Source organism: Coptis chinensis, chromosome 3 (assembly GCF_015680905.1).
Source record: "Coptis chinensis isolate HL-2020 chromosome 3, ASM1568090v1, whole genome shotgun sequence".
Taxonomy (NCBI): Eukaryota; Viridiplantae; Streptophyta; class Magnoliopsida; order Ranunculales; family Ranunculaceae; genus Coptis; species Coptis chinensis.
In genome coordinates this window covers 68880484-68886175 of record NC_141458.1, presented here as the reverse complement: position 1 = coordinate 68886175, position 5692 = coordinate 68880484, and the positions used below count along the sequence as shown (strand labels likewise).

General features: G+C 38.2%; 1 pseudogene; it reads left to right on the top strand.

Annotated features, from left to right (window-relative positions):
* The first annotated feature begins 5356 nt into the window (after positions 1–5356).
* Positions 5357–5450, top strand: LOC147510547 (small nucleolar RNA R71; annotated as a pseudogene).
* Positions 5451–5692: the final 242 nt, after the last annotated feature.

Genomic DNA, 5692 nt, shown 5'->3' with positions numbered 1-5692 from the left:
GTAGTGTGGGTTGTGAGTGTAGAATGAAGGAAGTTTATATAGGGTTTAAGTTTCTAAAATAAATTAACAAGTTGCCAAAAAGCTTTAAGGCAATTGCCGAAATCAAAATATTTCCAAAAACCTAAAACGGAAACAACCCATATTCCTTATTCCAAAACAAACCTAATATCTTTTAGGTTTAATTTAGAATAGGAACTTCCTAACTCATCAAAATTTCATCCTACCACAATATCTAATCATAGTCATGCCAATATCGGTAACATTCCCAACAATCATCGCACAATTACTTCTAAAATTGTGGATCATATAAAAATCATGCTAGAAGAAATAATACCACCCCCAAACAATTCGGGAAGGTGGGATTAACACTAAAATCAACGCATAATTTGAAAAGAACCAAATTAAATTAAAACTCAAAATTCAAATACAATTAACTACCAAATTCAAATTTAACTACTGAATGCAAAACTTAACATCCGAACTAATAAAAACAATAAAAACAACATCAATCAATAAATTCCCTAAACCACACACTATTGGTTGAAGATGGACCATGAGATGAAGAGTGGGCCTGAGTTCCCGATGGGCTCGAGCCATCCATCCTTCGGCGACTACGCTCGTGCCTCACAGATGCCTCCTCAGAAGAAGAACCACCGTGGGGTGGGAAGCGTTTTCTTCTCGGAACTTGCGTTGTGTTTCCATCTCTGCCTTCATCTCTTCCCAACGCTCATCCTCGCGCTAGGCATGACTCTCGTAGTTATGATGTATGGTAGTCTGCTGAATCCGGAGATCTTCACAAATAGTATTAAGAGAACGCATGCCACGATAAATCACTGACATGCGTTCTAAATCCGAATTACATCTCTCCAAGGCATCGACATCAAAACATGACGTGTCATCCTCATCATCCGACTTAGTCTCTTCCAGTACCATCTCTGCAGGCAACCTCCAAACCTTCTGAACACAGTCCGTATACGCTATGACATTCGTATGCAACTTAATCATAGTACGCTCAATTTTTGGAGTTGCTCTCAAACTCATCATGATCTTTGTTATCAAAACAGGGAGAGGTGCAATACTCTTCCCAACTCCCCTAATCATATTAATCAAAAACTCGAGAATACAGAATTCATACTGTCGCTCCTGGAGTATCCATAGAACGTGAAGACAATTCAGACTGATGTCACTAACCTTCCCTTTTCCAGTGACATTCCTACCAATCCACTGGGCTACAACCAGCTGGTTGGTTCGCAGAGACAACTGGCGAACACAATGCGAACTTGCATTGTAGTTTCCCTCCAAAACCGTCTCGTTCATCAAAGGCTCGATCCCACCAAATTGGGATTCCTGCAATGTGGGTTCGAGATGGCGTCTAGGCAAAATGCCTAAAATCTCAGCCGACAACTCCCTAGATACTTCTCTCCTCGTCCCAGCCACCTTAACAAAAATTCTATTTCCATCCAACTCCCTCTTCTTATAGAATTGTTCCACCAAATTAGAGTGGTAAAAATCATCTATCGAATACCACAACCTATTCTAATCCCTCTTAATCATTTCGTCACTATAAAACGGTGCGAAGCGGTTGGCCGTAAAAGCTTGTTCCAGCAAAATTCGCTCGTCTTTGTGTCATTGAAGTTTTGAAATGATTTAAGGGTTTAAATGCAATGTGGGGATGGAGTTTGAATCAAACTCACTTAAAGTTTGGGCAGTGGAGCGGTGGTTCGAGTTTTTTTTTAAATTTTTACTATTTTGGTGGTTGAAATTGTTGGAGATGGTGGTGGGGATGTTGTGGGGAAGGTTTGGGGTGGGGGAATCCTAATTGGCGTGGTTCTATTTAGGATTTTTTTTTTTTTTTTTTTTTTTGAGGGTTTAAAAACGTTAATGGCAGAAGTGGAAACAAAACTCGCGACTGCTTTGTTTGGAGGAAGGGGACGCACGTGCATGAGAGATTTGGGCCCAAGCCCAATTCGATTTTCAAAATTTTCCAATTTTTTTTTGCACAACTTCAAACTAAAATTGCTAATTCGTTACCAGTCTGATTTTTGCGAATGAGATATGTAAACGATCAGGAGAGAATTGTCAATCCAATGATCCATAAAACACTATATTCTAACCGTGGGTGACATATAAGAAGATGGAAAACACCTAGAAGTGCGTGCGTGACGTAAGTTATCCGAACGAATGAAATCTAAATTCATAGATAATGTCAACCCGAATCAAAATATGATTAAACAGCCTAAGTAACAAAAATGGAAAGTTTAGCAATCAAGGACAGAAAACCAACACCCCACCCCCAAATAAATTTTTAGCAATGAAGATTAGGAAATTTGTTTTAAACGTGGGTCTTTTAAAGTCAGATTCCCAAAACTTCCTAGATTACTATTTTTATGGTTTTGATATTTTTTACTTTTTATGAATAAGATTTAATTTAAGAAAAATGAAAAGCAATAAGACATAACTCACACCATAGAGAAACATGACTCAAAAATTGAGAAAACATGCAAGAGTGAAAAATGTAAATTATATTAAACATGGACTTAGAATCCGGTACTTACAGCCACACACTCCATAGGGAGGGCCCAGTTACCTGAATGGTGAACTAACTAATATATGGAAGTGAAAGAAAGTACACCAAACATCAAAATGAGTCTTTTATAGTCAGATACTCAAGACTATATTTAAAACATATGTATATAATGAACATGCAGTTTACCATATATTAACAACCTAAAGAGTTGTGGGTATTTCCATAAATAAATAACATGGAATACACCTCCAAACAGAATCAAGCACCAAGATTTTCTACGACGCAACTTAGTGAAATGAAAACGAAGTCTGATAAATCTAGAATGTAACCGAGAATGCACCTTCGTCTTCATCTTTGAACGAGAGGGTGTCCAAGTGAATGATCGTGAGAAAATGGATGTTTATGGAAGATATGTTGGATATGGATTAGTTTTAGAAGTAAAGAATGGAAGAAATGAGGATGTGGATTTAGCACAAAACTCATTCATGGTGTAGGTAAGAACTGTCTCAATTCTAAAAATGAAGGTGTCAAGTGCTTTTCCCTTAGGAGTAATTTTCGTATTAGGAAAATTTAGAAAATCATTAAGCACAGAAGAAGCAAGAGGGTCAAGCACAAACTCAAGGTTCCTTTGAAAAGGTGGAGGGCGGGGAACATTAATGAAAGGTGAATGAGTAATAGGATGATATGAGGTAGGTAAATGGCGCTCACCTAATGCTCTCAGTTCTAGATCATCAGAATCTTTTAAATATGCAAGACATTCCTCAATAGGTGCGTTAGAAGAATCACTGGGATAGAGGGTGAAAAATTCTTCTTCTGTCATGGCATCGAGGGATGAATGGATGTTAATAAGTGGGGACTCGTGAGGTGGCAAAGAAGAGTTGCAAAAGAGTTAAAGGAAATCTTCCTCAATTTCATCTACGTCCAGGGAGTCCTTGTCGAAATTCGAACTTCAGAAGGAAATGAATTAGTGCATATGATTCTCAAGAAACGTGTTGTTAAAATACTCTTGAGCTAAACTCTCTATCATGCTAACTTCTCCATCGATATTCGTATCAGAAAATTGTTTCATCGTTTTAAAAACATTGACCTCAATAGAAAGATGGCCAAAGGACAAGGATATCGAACCATCGCAGCAGTTTATAAGCGCGTTGGCAGTTACCAAGAAAGGGCGCCCTAAAATAATCGGAATAGAGTCGTTAGCGACTTCTGTATCGAGGATAACAAAATCCGCAGGATAGTAGAAATCATGAACCTTAACAAGTACATTTTCAACTACACCTTTAGGATACTTGATAGACTGATCAACTGATTACAACGTTATTTTTGTAGGTTGCATCTCCTATAGACCTATTTGTTTATATAAATAATAAGGGAGTAAGTTAACACTCACCCCCAGGTCTAATAAAGCAGTGGTCGTGTGAGTATCCCCTAAGGTGCATTGTACAGTAAGACGACCATGGTCCTTGTACTTAACGATTCCATTGTGTTCAGTTAAAGTTGGAAACTATTCAGTTAAAAAGGCGTCTTTAGGAATATTTGTCTTACACCTAGTAGTGCACAACTCTTTGAGAAACTTAGCATGGGGAGGTAACTTTCTAATTGCTTCAAGAAAATGTAAGTTTATCGTTAGATTTTTAAAAACTTCCCTAATCTCATCAAAATTTGTATCCTTGTTTAACATAGCTAATCTCTAAAGAAACGATGGTTTCTCTCTATAATTAGCATATGGATCAACAGGATGTTTAACCTTGGCTTTCTATTTCTTAGGTTATGGTTTAACTGGTACCCCTACAGGTGTAGGATCTTCAGTTTCTATTTCAGTATCTAGCTCAATATCCGATGTAGGGACTACTGGTGGGGTAACTATAGGCATAGTCACGGCGTTATCAACCACTCTACCAGAACGGAGAGTGGTGATGGCATATAGCTCACCTACGTTTGCATTTTCAGTACTAGTATTACCGTTTACCTCAAAGGTTGTGTTTGTTGTTTTAGGATTAGGTATCGCTTGACCTGGAAACACACCTTTAGGTTGTACTTTCTCTTATGCTAACTGTTGTAAGGAAAGTTGGATGGCCTGTAAAATCTGGTGTTGGGTTTGCATAAAGGCGTCAAAACGATCCGATTGTGAAGGGGTGTTAACTATAGGTTGAGTGACAGGAACTATGTCACGTTGATTATTAATGGGTGGATTTTGATAGTTATTATTTACCAGAACGATACCTCTATTAGCATTATAATTATTATTGTTATAATTGTTATAATTCCCTTGTCCTTGTCCTTGCCTCAGTAGAGCTTGGTTGTAATTGTTTGTTGGCCTACATTTTGGTTATTAAACCTTGGAGGTTGTTGATTATTTCGCCAACCGAAGTTGGGGTTTTGTCACCAAGGTGCGTTAGGTTCGCTATTAATGGAACAAATATTATCTTGTTGTGATTGTTGTTGTTCATAGGCAAGAGGACAATAGGAGTCGGGATGCTTTGGACTCAAACAGAAATTACATGGATTGGAGTTGACATTCATGACGGGGATAGGCTTTTGTTGAACAGAAATAGCCTCTACCTTTTTGTGAGAGATTCGATTAAATTTTTAAGCTCAGGATCGGGTTTTATCTCAAACATACCGGCGGCCTTAACTGTTGTAGAAGAACTAGCATGGCAGGAGATATCGTCACTACCCCAGTTATTATTACGCTTTATTTGAACTTCTAAAATTTATAAGCCTCGAGGGCTCCTTTCGAGGAAACTACCCCCATTCATTATGTCAAGCACCTCTTTGTGGTGGTGTAACAGTCCTTTGAAAAAGGCACGAACTAACGTGTCTTTCACGAGGTTATGGTGTGGACACTCTATAAGAAGATCAGTGAAACGATTCCATGCCTCTAAAAATGATTCATGAGGATTCTGTTGAAAGAAATGAATCTTGGAAAGCATTTCATCTATCTTCATTGGTGGGTAAAAATATTCCATAAATAGTTGAACAAGTTTGGCCCATGAGTCCACAAAATTAGGCGTTTGGGCAGTTAACCAAGATGCCGCCTTATCGACTAAAGTGAAAGGAAACACCCTCAGTTTAATTTGTTCAACACCAACCGTAGGATGGTGGAATGTAGTAAGGACTTGGTCAATCCTACGCATGTGCTGATAAGATTTTTCATGGTCTAAC